This window comes from Solanum dulcamara, chromosome 8, assembly GCF_947179165.1.
Source record: "Solanum dulcamara chromosome 8, daSolDulc1.2, whole genome shotgun sequence".
Lineage (NCBI taxonomy): Eukaryota > Viridiplantae > Streptophyta > Magnoliopsida > Solanales > Solanaceae > Solanum > Solanum dulcamara.
The window spans coordinates 28079318-28092524 of NC_077244.1; positions in this window are offsets into that span (position 1 = coordinate 28079318).

Below are 13207 nucleotides of genomic sequence, written 5' to 3' on the forward strand. Positions count from 1 at the left end.
TGGGCTTACCTTTGCACCAGATTTTTGTTGTAACTTTTGATTTTGGAAAAATCTAAAATCTCCCACGGGGTGCTAGAGATTCGTTCGGAACCCGACAAAAATAATCCAACTATGCTACCCACCTAAATTTGATGTTCCGGACTCAATGTCACATTTAAAATACCATACGAGGTCATTTTAATGAAAAATAGGTCTCATATCCAAGTGTCATTTTAAGCCAAATTCCATAACAGGCCTCGGGATTAGATCACAAAATGTTGGAAAGCAAACGAAGGGTCGTTCTAAACCAAACTCGACATTCCAGAACTAATTGAGCTTTCAGAATTTTCATCCAAGTGTGTTTTCCAAGAATGTTGACCAAAGTCAACCATAGGCTAACTTTCAAAGTCAAAAGCGCCAAATGGCCCCAAACTCATATTGATTTCCTCGATAGTCATGCCGATAATTCTACTAACCTAATTTGTCCACTCCGGAGCTGATGAAACGATCAGAATTCAAATTCGAGGTCTCCTTAAACTCAAAAAGTCGCAACTAAACTAACTTAGGCCTTCAAAATACCAAAATGAGCTCGGGACCTCTAAAAATTTAGCCAATACTTCTTCTAGACCAAAAATCATCTCCCAAATCCAAAGAAGTCGTCGAAATTCCATTTTGAGTATCAAAACTCTAAAAGTTGACCAAAGTCAAATCTTGGCCTAAAATTCCTTAAATTCCCAACTCAAGACCTCAAATCTTCGTTACAACTCCAAAACTAATTCTGCAAACTCTCCTAGACCAATTTCCACATTCCGGAGCTATTGAAATTGATAGAATTCCGTTTTGAGACCCGTAGCTCCAGTTGGTACCGAAAATTACTTTTTCACCTCTTAACTCTATAAAACTCAAGAATTTGCACAATTTATAAACCATTAAGATTTTGACACTTTCAACTACACAAATCGATCAAATAATACTCTAGGGCACTAACGATAGGGGTAAAATGGTAATTTTACACAAATTTTTAAAAATGACCCTGAAGGTCATTACAACATCCACCACTAAAAAGAATATTCGTCCTCGAACATAAGATAAAACAAAGTACCTGGGGTCTCAAATATTTTAGGTACCGGGCCTGCATATTAAACTCTAACTCCCAAGTTGCCTCCTCAATAGGGTGATGCCTCTACTACACCTTGACCGAAGTGATATCCTTGGTAAGGCCAACTCATAAGCCACCCCACCTTCTCTTTTCAGAATCTCAAACGGGACAAACAACATCAGTCTAAGCTTGCCTTTCTTACCGAATCTCATCACACCCTTCATGGGTGATATTTTAAGCCACACACAATCACCCACCATGAACTATAAGGGATGAACCCTCCTGCCAGCATAATTCTTTTGATTACTCTATTCTGCCAACAGTCGACCCTAAATCAAGCGCACCCGCTCCATAGCATCTCTGAGTAAATCAGTATCCAATGCATTGACCACAACGGAATCAAACCACCTAATGGGTGATCAGCACCTACGACCATACAATGCCTCAAATAGTGCTATCTAAATATTGGAATGATAACTATTATTATAGGAAAACTCCGTTAAGGACAAGTGTTGGTCCCATCGGGCATCAAAATCAATCACACATGCCCTAAGCATATCCTCCAACACCTGAATAGTCTGCTCAAACTGGCCATTGGTTTAGGGATAAAATGTTGAACTCATCTTTAGTTGCGTACCTAAACCATGTTGTAATACCTCTTAAAAGTGAAAGGTGAACACTGAACCCCGATCTGACACAATAGAAATAGGCACCCCATACAACCTAACAATGTCACGAAGATAGATCCTAGCTAACTACTATGCATTATAGCTAGTCTTCACTGGAAGAAAATGGGTTGATTAGGTCAATCGATCCATAATTACCCAAATGGAGTCATACTTACCCAATGCCATGGGTAATCCAGACACAAAGTCCATAGTGATACGCTCATATTTCTACTCGGTAATGGGCATCCTTCGCATAGGACCACCCAATTTCTAATGAAATTTAGACACAGCCACAAAATAAACAATATCATTTTTCATGCCACACCACCAATAGAGTTGTTTCGAGTCATGAAACATCATTGTCACTCCCAAGCGAATTGAATACTTGGAATAATGAGCCTCATCCAATATCATACGTACCCATTCACCAATCTTGGGCACACAAATACGACCATTAATCCTCAAAACTCCTTCCGGATCAAGAGAGACTGATTTTGCTTCACCAATCAAATTTTTTTCTCGAATGGACCTTAACTTGTCATCTTCAAACTGGTGATCTGGTCCATCAAAGTAGACCTAGCCTCCACAAAAGACAAAATTCCATGATGTGTAGAAATATCAAGTCGGACCAACTGTCTAGACAATAATTGAACCTCCAAAGCCAAAGGCCTCTCTTCAATCTTAAGAAAGGTCATACTTCCCATGCTAGGTTCTTTCCGACTCAAGGCATCTGCTACCACATTAGCTTTGCTCGGATGATAAAGAATTATGATGTCATAGTCTTTCAATAATTATAACCACCTACACTGTATCATGTTAAGATTTGGCTGAGAAAAGATATATATAAGGCTACGAAGGTCAGTAAAGACCTCACAATGCACGCCACAGAGATAGTGCCTCCACAACTTCAGAACAAACACCACTGCCGCCAACTCCTAGTCATGAGTAAGGTAGTTCTTCTTATGTACCTTTAGCTGTCGAGAAGCATAAGCTATAACTCTACCTTTTTGCATTAATACACCACCCAAGCCGACTCTCGAAGCATCAAAAAACACAATAAAGGCCATGTCCTCCTCGGGTAAGGCTAGAATAGGTAGGTCAATAACTCCTTGAGATTTTGAAAGCTTGCCTCACACTCATCAGTCAACTGAAATGCCATGGTCTTTTGAGTTAGCCTAGCCAATGGGGCTGCAATAGAAGAGAAACCCTAAATAAACCGACGGTAATAACCTGCCAACCCAATAAATCTACGAATCTCGGTAACTAAAGTAAACCTAATATAATCACGAACTACTGGAACTTTGTCCAGATCAATCATAATACCATCCTTGGTCACCACTTGATGCAAGAATGCCATGGACTCGAGCCAAAACTCATATTTGGAGAACTTTACATTCAACCTCTTCTCTCTCAATCTCTTAAGTATTGACCTCAAGTGACTAACATGGTTGACCTTATTCTCGGAGTAAACCAAGATATCATCGATAAACACAATCACAAATAAGTCCAAATAAGGTCAAAATACTCGATTAATTAACTCCATAAAAGTAGCTGGGGCATTAGTCAACGCAAAAGACATAACCACAAACTCATAATGCTCATAATGAGTCCTAAATGCAGTCTTTGGGATATTAGATTCCCGAACTCTCAATTGATGGTAACTCGACCTCAAATCAATCTTAGAGAACACCGATGCACCCTGAAGCTGATCAAATAAATCATCAATGCGAGATAGAGGATATTTGTTCTTAATGGTGACTTTGCTCAACTATCGATATTCAATACACATCCTCATAGTACCATCCTTCTTCTTCACAAATAAAACTGGTGCACCTCACGGTGATACACTAGGTCTAATAAATCTCTTTTTCAACAAATCTTCCAATTGTTTTTTCATCTTCTTCAATTCCGCTGGAGCTATCTAATAAGGAGAAATAGATATGGACTTGGAGACCGGCTCAAAATCAATCACAAAATTGATATCACAATCATGAAAAACACCGGACAAGGCTGTAGGACATATATCCATAAACTCTCTCACCACTCTCGTTGTCTCTAAAGAACATGACTCCTTATTAAGATCACGTACATGAGCCAAATAAGACAAGTAACCTTTATCCAGCATACGACATGCACAAATATATGATATTACTCCCTTAGGATACGAACTCGAGTTACTTTTCCACACCAAGTAAGGCAAACTGAGGTAGACAGGTCATAGTCTTAGCATAGCAATCTAATATAGCATGATAGGGAGATAACCAGTCCATACCCAATATCACATCAAAGTTAAGCATGTCTAATAAGATCAAGTCAGCTTGGGTCTCTCTACTTGAAAATATCGATGTACACTCCCTGTATACTCTATCCACCATTAAAGGTTCACCTACTAAGGTAGAAATAGTAATAGGAACAGCAAGGGACTCACTCATACAATCAATACCCACATTGAAATAAGTCGACACATAATAGTAAGTAGACCCTGGTTTAAATAATACTAACATAAAATGATGGCAAACCAAAACAATACCTATAATAAATGCATCATATGCCTCTTCCTCAAATCTACCCAATATAGCATAGCATAATTGACGGACACCTCTAGCCTACGAACCACCACAACCACCACCTCGAGTACTCTATGAAGCACCTCAAAAACCTAAAATTGGTGTATCATGGACAGCTTGTGACCCTAGACGAATAGAAGAAGAATCACACATTTGCCTCGTGTTCAAACTTATTATAACAAAACAACCTCAGCAAACTACTCCCAACTCATCACAAGAGTACCGACAGGTCTATGAGCAAAAACCAACCTTCATCACTCCTTAGCCATTCCCGCAACTGTAAAGAGAAATAAGACATTCCATGTGCCTTCAAGATACCCGATTTTGAAAAACCTGTTTTGACACTTGGTCAAAAAGATATAAGACTTCTAAACATTGATAACATCAAACTTGGGAGACAATAGCCTGACGAATCTCCCCAAAATTCTTTTGCTTCTAAGTAAACATAGAAATACTAGAAGACATAGGTGGAGCCACAGATCTCGAAGGATGCAAAGTGGGGCTAATTAGATATCAAAAATTTAAAATCCAACACTCGAAGTCTAACTAACCATTTTCCCCACTTTTTTTTGTTTTTAACTCCATATCTTCATACTCATAATTAGGCTCGAATTGGGAATCAGTAGATCATCCTTAAGAAAGAGCTGCCATTTTGAACTCGAAAGTTACTTTTAACACAGAAGGAATAGATTAGAGGTATACAACACTTAATATGAAAAAATTGCATGAAAGAAATCAAAGGAAGGAGTTTCTCCTATTAAGTATCTTGTAGCCTCTCAAAAATAAGTATTGACGTCTACGTACCGATCCACAAGACTCTATTAGACACCATACTTTTTAACTTATGAGACTGGTAACCTAGCTGCTCTAATACTAATTTATCATAATCCAAAATTGAGATCATGATGACACACATCCCAAAACTCAATCTGATGTGTAAGCCTAAAAGTAAAACTCATACGAGACTCCCAAAAAGAAATTCATGCCACGATTTAAATGAAAAGAAAGACAATGAGGAAATTATCCCAAAACCTGGTGTCATAAGTATAAAGAGCATCTAATACAAGGTTCGAGTCTGAAGATACAACATAAGCCTCTGAATGATACAAAAGATGGAGAAATAAAGATAGACTAGTAATGATCCGAATTTTGGGACCTCACCACTAATCTGAGAATACACAATCCACTAGAATATCAGCGGCCACGTGAGGTATCCTAACTAGTAACTGCATCAAAGAGGGACACAGAAGGAGGGGTGAGTACAATTCACATGTACTCAGTAGGTTTTAGCCGACTGAGTATAAGGAATTAATCAAACTTATTAAATAAACTAAGATTATCTTCCACCTGTATATAGAAAAGTCCCACTTCGGCATCAGTGCCGCCAATTTATATATAATGGCGCAAGTAAAGTAAACCCATAATATCAACTCATTATCACATTTAACCAGATAATCAAATAGTACAGATATCAATGCAATGCAATGCAATATGATGATGCAATGATGTGGTGGTATAGTGGAATCAAGACTGTATCATAGCCTGTCATATACACTTGCTGAGTTGTGCTACCAAGCAGGACCCATGGGGGTCTCGCAGACCATATACCTCAATCATAATATCTCATCATCCTTTCCACCTCATCATGGTCAAGGGATCACAATGTATCCACTAACCTGCCATAAATCTGCTCAGTCAGGGACTCAAGATACAAAGGTTTAATGGTGTTTCATTTTCTTTCTCAAAAATAATTTCCATATTTCTCAACTTCCCATGTTTCATGATATGATGAATTCATCAAAACACATATGATATGAAAATAATATTCAGCTCAACATGTAGTACAAGGTTCAAAGTTCTCAAAATTTAACCTACACATGATACTCACCCGCAATAAATAGCAATGGGAATGAAATATTTCAATATGAGTGTTCATCCCTTTCTCAATAATATTTCAATACTCAGTCCTACTCAAAACCCAAGGGTTATTGGTCTTCCCCGTAGGAGTTTTCGGGGTGATCTGCATATCTTAGAGACTCCTACATCTTATCTCTCTAATGTGACCCTTCTGCAATAGATTCGGCTTATGTGATTGTGGTAAGTATTTAGTCTCTCCTTTATTGGCTTAAATCGTAATTATAGAAGCGCCAAAAATTGTGTACTCTCTGCATCACATATAACTTTTCATATCATAAGTAATGGTGTCTTAAATTTGAACTCCCTCCATTTCAATTTCTTTATCTTTACTTTTTAGTTCATTTAAAAAAAATACTACTTCCTTTTTTGACAGTTCTTCAATTCTAACTTTTCACATTACATTTAACACCACAAGAGTAAATGCACCTCTCTTAGGCCATTATTTTTTCCTAATGTTTTTAAATTTTTCCCTTACTCTTGGTCTAAAATATCCAGTAAATTAAAGATACCTAATTTATCTCTCTTCTAACTATTACTATAATTATTTACTATTAGTATTGTTGTAAGCTAGTGATGGACACCCTACAAGTTAGAAAATCAAATATATCTACTGTTGAAATGTACTAATGGTGGAAGCAACTAAGAGGTTTGATTTGTGAGGCAGTGGGTACAATGGATAGTAGCAGTCACAGAAAAATCAAGTAATCCTTTTTATTCAAAACAGTGCGACTCTTACCCACTATATAACACTGAACATTTAAGAACAAAATACTAGGGCTGAGCGTTTGGTATTTGGTTCGGTATTTTTAAAGTTCGAGTTCGATAATTCGGTAATCGGTAATTTAAAGTATATACCAAATACCAAAATTTCAAACTTCAGTTAGGTAATTCAGTAATCGGTAAATCAAACTTCGGTTCGGTATAGTATTCGATAATACCATATTAAAGTCAAAGTCCATACGAAATATGTTAGTAGATCATATTCACAATAGCAATAATAAGAGATGTGAAGATTTTTAATAACAAACTAAATAATGGATCGAATACAACTGAGTCTCAAACTAATTGTAAAAAATATGTACATTATGGCTTATTCATAATCTCCCAACTTCAACGACACATATAACCCCAATGATGAAAATCCAGGCATTGCAGAAAGCTAGAAACTGTTAAGGGAAAAAGGAAGCCTCTAGCCAATCATGTATTGTATGCACTATGCAACACCAGTACTACATCAGGCTTTCTCTCACAATGGATATTGGTCCCCATATTCGAACAATGGTGAACACCAATCTTGCTATGGATAAACAGGAATGAGAGGTGACTCATCAATACATGGAACTGGACATGGTGGAAGTCAGTTTCCTAGCCACTTCTATGGTACTGGACCTAATAATGATGGACATCCTTTAGGAGATGACAAAGGGAAGAGTCACACACCACAACCTGATCTTGGAACTGATTAGAGCATCACTATATCTTTGTCTCCTGGTCAGTATGCACAATTTCAGAAAATATTTCACAAGCACTTGCATGATTAACTCAACATGAAGGATCAATTGTGCTTACTGCAACCCTTCAAAAATCATAGAAAAACATAACAAAATAGTATGTGTATTAACAGGTAGCCTTAAATAAGTAGTGCTCACACACTATCATCTTTCTTCATTCCGAGTCAAAGAAGCAGCATTTGGCATTATACTTGAGGCATCTTGCAATTACAAATCAAGAATGAGGGAATCTTTTGAGCTATCAATATCATCCATATCTAAAAAGAATTTAAAATGTTTCAACAATTAAACTAAGTAAAAAAATATAAAAATAAAATACAAAAACTGAAAAACATACCAAGTTTAAGTTTCATAAGATCATTAAAATCTTTTTCAACATTTATGGGATAAGGCTCATTTCGACGCCAATCTTGAAGACAAATAACAGCTTGCACCAATTTCGGAGTCAAAGAACTCCTAAATAAATCAAGAATACGGCCCCCGGTGCTAAAGGCACATTTTGATGCCAAACTAGAAATTGAAATTGCCAACACATCACGAGCCATCTTGGAAAGAATTTTATATCTAGGAGAATGAGCTTTCCACCACGACAAGATATCAAAATTGTCGTCATCATCATTTGGCTCTAGTTCTTCACTAAGATACTTTTTCAACTCCGACTTACCACCCAAATTTGTACCATCTTATTTATTCCGCTTCATTTGGATCTTATTTATCACTTTTGTTGATTTTGTGATAGTGTTAGAGATAGATAAATCCGATGTCTGACCCGATAAATCAGAGAGAGAAGATGAGCATCGAGATGCATAAGAGAATTTTGCTACATACTCTTCAAAAATAGATTTCATGTAAGTCACCATTTCATCTTTTATTTCACTCCCCTTTTCATATCCAAACATATCCTCAAGTGCGTCGCCAACATACTCAAGTTTGTTACGAGGATCTAAGAAAGAGGCAATAAAAGCACTTTATTCATTTTTTCAGGAGCACCCCAATACTTGACAAACTTTTCTTTCATTTTTTCTCCCATTTTTGTCAAAGAAGGATCATTGTCTTTCATACACTCTCTTAAATGATTATGAAACTCAACTATATCTTCAAAGTAACCATTAGAAGTGACGTAGAGTGAACCTGAAACCTTCTCAGTTAGATCATAAAACTTTTTAAGAAATATTACCATATTTCTCACCTTTTGCCAATCATCACTTTCAAGTACACCTGCAACACTTCCATCTTCACAAACATGATTATCAAGATAAGTTGACAATCCACCATCTTCAAGATCAAACCTATCAAATGCACTCTCAAAATATTGTGCTGCATCCAACATCAAGTAGGTCAAATTCCACCGGGTTGAAACATCTAAACATAATAACTTCTTACTGTCTATATTTTTTAGTTCACAACATTCCGCAAATTTTCTAATCCTTGCGGTAGATTGTCTAAAATATTTTACCATTTACCTAACACGTTTGATAGATGGACCAACTTCTTTCATGCCATCTTGCACAATAAAATTTAAAATGTGAGTCATACATCTCACGTGAAGATGGTTGCCACATTTCATGTTAGATCCCCAATTAACCATTTATTAGTGTAACTCTTTCACCATGACATCGTTAGAAGAAGTATTATCTACAGTTATAGTGATTATTTTCTCTAATTTCCAATCAAGCAAATACTTACTAATACAACGGGATATTTCGTCACCCTTATGACTACTAACAACCTGAAAGTTTAAAATTCATTTATGCAAGAGCCAATCACTATCAATAAAGTGTACTGTCAAACACATATAATTTATTCTCTGTATAGAAGTTCATGTGTCTGTGGTTAGACAAATTCTCGATGATGTTTCTTTCAAATACTTCATAAACTTTTGTCTCTCTTCACCAAAAACTACATAACAATCCCTAGTCACTGTTCTACGGGAGGGAACTCAAAATAAAGGTTGGGTTTTTTTCATAAACTTCTTAAAACCTTCCTTTTCAACAAAATGAAAAGGAAGCTCATCAAGGATTAACATCTCAACTAAAGCCCTCTGAGATACCTCTTGATCAAAAGTCCAAATTGTCCCATCACGCATTTCACCTTCTAATGGAAAATTTAAATTTGATTATTTATACTTAGAATTGGAAGTGTTAACCTTATTTGGATTTTTAGGACAAGTTTTCAAATATTTATTCAGTCCACTCGTTTCATTTTTAGTTGAATCAGCTAAGAGAACTTTACCACAATGCTTGCACTTTGCTTTATTAATTCCATCTTCTATGAGCTTATCATAATGCGGCCAAGCAGCAGATCTTGATTTTATAGCTTTCCTTTTCACAGTCAATGAATGTTGTTCAACTTTCGGTATTGAATCAAGAGACTCAGTAAGAGCCAGCGGTGCAACATTGGTTGTTCGACTTGTTTCATCTTCCATCTAAACATAGAAGAGATTAGGAGAAAAAATCAAGAAAGGACCCAAGTAAGTAGACAGAGAACTCAGAACAGCAGTTAACAAAAATACACTGCCATATCGCAAAAAAAGAAAAAAAAAGTCAGATCGGACCATTTTCGCAGTAATTCACTACAAATTGCTAATCAATGTCCAATTTGTAAAACCAGGATCAATAAATTCATGACTCACCTCGAGGCATATTGGCGGTGCGACTGCTTTCAGCCACCTCGCGGCTTCACTCAACGTCTCTGATTTGGATGAATAGAAAGGGAAATCAGAAATTACTCAACGAGATGAAGATGGTGAACACTGAACAGGTGAAGTACGGAGGTCTTATGAGTAAAAAAATGACTCTGGAGGAGCCAAAAATCCCACACAAGAGAGTAAAAGATCAACTGAAACAGAAATACAAGAGAATAAAAACTAAAAAGATGACTGCTGAACAATGAACATTACAACTTTACAAGTCTTCTTACTTAGCCTCTTAGGGAGTTAGGGTTATTTCCTTACTAGGTTAGGGCCTTAGGAATTTTCGAATTTGGGCAATTGGTTATTGGTCTTGACTTAAATTTTCTTTACAATGGGCCTATAGCCCTTTAATTTTGGTCATTTAATTTCGATATTCGGTAAATACCGAATACCGAACTGTATAATTATAAATATCGAATATCGAAAAAGAAATACCGAAATGTTATATTTTAGCACCGAATACTGAACCGAATTATCGAATACTGAATACCGAAAGAGCCGGTTCGGTTCAATAATTTAATTTTCGGTATTTTATGCCCAGCCCTACAAAATACTCTTGTCATACCATGGAAGAAGTAAAATACAGAAGAACACTCAAAGTAGAATGTCAATGAATAGACTAATTCTCTTCTTCTTAAAATATGAGTGCTTATCATACTATTATTTCAGATGCTTTTAACATTCACTTGGGTCCAACCAATTGAGAGGATTGTAAATTGATAACTATGGACAGGTTGATGAATGTATGGTAATAGCAGAGACTCCAACTCTTCCTCCTCTTACCTTCGGTACTTCTTTTTATGGAAGGACACACATTGAATGTATTTTGGTGTCTATAGCATATTTGATATTTCATGTTCAAAAGTTTAACTTATAGTACAAGACAATAGGCAATTTGATTGCCTTGGCTACAACCTTTTAGTGCTTCTCACAGTTATTAGCATGTTTTTTAGAATTTTCCTTTTGTATTTATGTGTAATGAAGACATGAAGCTACATTTGTTTTTGCATGTGTATTAGTGGATGCTGGTTTTTTTAATTAATTGATGAAGAATTTGATATAAATAAGTTACCTCCCTGTTGAATAATCTTCATGTTGACTGACATTTTTGTTCCTGTAAGTTTATTTTGGGACTTTGAAGCTTTTTTTCTTGATATGATTAGTTTTATCGTTTTATGTCGAGATGTTGTGTCAATTCTTTTTTTAATGCACTCTGTCGTATCTTTAATGTTCTTCTACAATATTTTTCTCTTATAGAGTTCCTTGGTGACATATTCTTTCTTCTTTCAATGTGAATTTTGAAAAGACATGGGAATCAAAATAAGACAACTAAATTAGGATTGAAAGAAACTTTTAATAAACAAGAATTCCATACTAATACAATGTAGATATTTTGATTAATAATATCTTTTTGTTATGTTACCCCGCGCGAAGCGCGGATAATTTCACTAGTATTTAGTAATAATTCAATCAAGAAATTGATTTCAAATTAACTATTATAATATATTTAATAAACTTTTTAACTAAAAAATTAAATTTAGATAAAAATTACTGAATTGCCGTGTAGTTCATTTGAGAAAGTGATTAAGGGGTCATTTGAATATTAATGGTTAAGAAAGTGGATATAAACTTGCTCATTTTTGATCCGTTGTTCATATCTAATTCGATTTGTTCATTTGCAAACACTATTAACATACTTATTTTTTTTCAAAACTCCTGAACGAAAATCCTACATCTGTCACTGCTAAACCTGACATGTACAAAGTCTCGAATCCTAAAATGGGGTGTTAGAACTCAAAATTTAGAGTCGAATAGTTACAAATGGAGATGACTAGACCTGGTTCACGATAATAGTTATGGCATATTTATGCTTTCATGAGTAACCATATGCAAAATATTCTGAAGCTAACATGTACTACGGCATATAGAGTGGAAGTGTTCGATTCTTCTACAATTTTCAGTATGTAGTTTTCATTAGACCAGTACTCTGTAATATGAGTCTATAACAACAACATACTCAGTGTTGTTTAGGGCAATTTATGAGCTCTAAAGTGAAACTTTAGGATTCTTGCTATTATTATTTTCTCATGTTTAATCTACAGTTTTGTTATAGTTGTTAATAAAAATTACTACGTACCTTGCCTAGTGGTATTTTAGTTTCCAGAAAAAAAGAATAATCAAAATCTTTTTAAACTAATAAAGAGGCGTTGGAGACTGGATTTGATGGTACCACTCGTTCCAACACTTAAGACTTCACTATCTTTAGACATTTTGTAGTGTGCTCTTGCTTCAATAATAATACAACACATAGTATGTGGATCCCTCGTTAATTAAAGCTAATTTGTTGCTTATTTTATAATAAACCTTCAACAATGTTATGAATCTGATGATGATGAACAACATACTTCATGTAGTGTAATTTTAGAGTCTAAAAAAGGTGATGTGTATGTAGCTTTACGTTTATTTTTGTGAAAGTAAAGAGGTTTTTGATACTTTCATCTCAAATAAAGAATATCAAATTCTTATTTAGAACCATCTCATATCAAAACCTAGCAGCTAGGGATGTTCACGGTTTGGATAAAAATCAATTCAAACCGAAAAATCGAACCAAACCGAGTTTATTTGGATTTAGTTTAGTTTTAGATTTTTAAAAATCGATAGTATTTGATTTGGTTTTGATTTTGTTCGAAAAAAGAAGAAATAATCGAATCGAACCGACAAATTATATATATATATTTTATTATTATACATACATAATATATTCTTTTTATAAA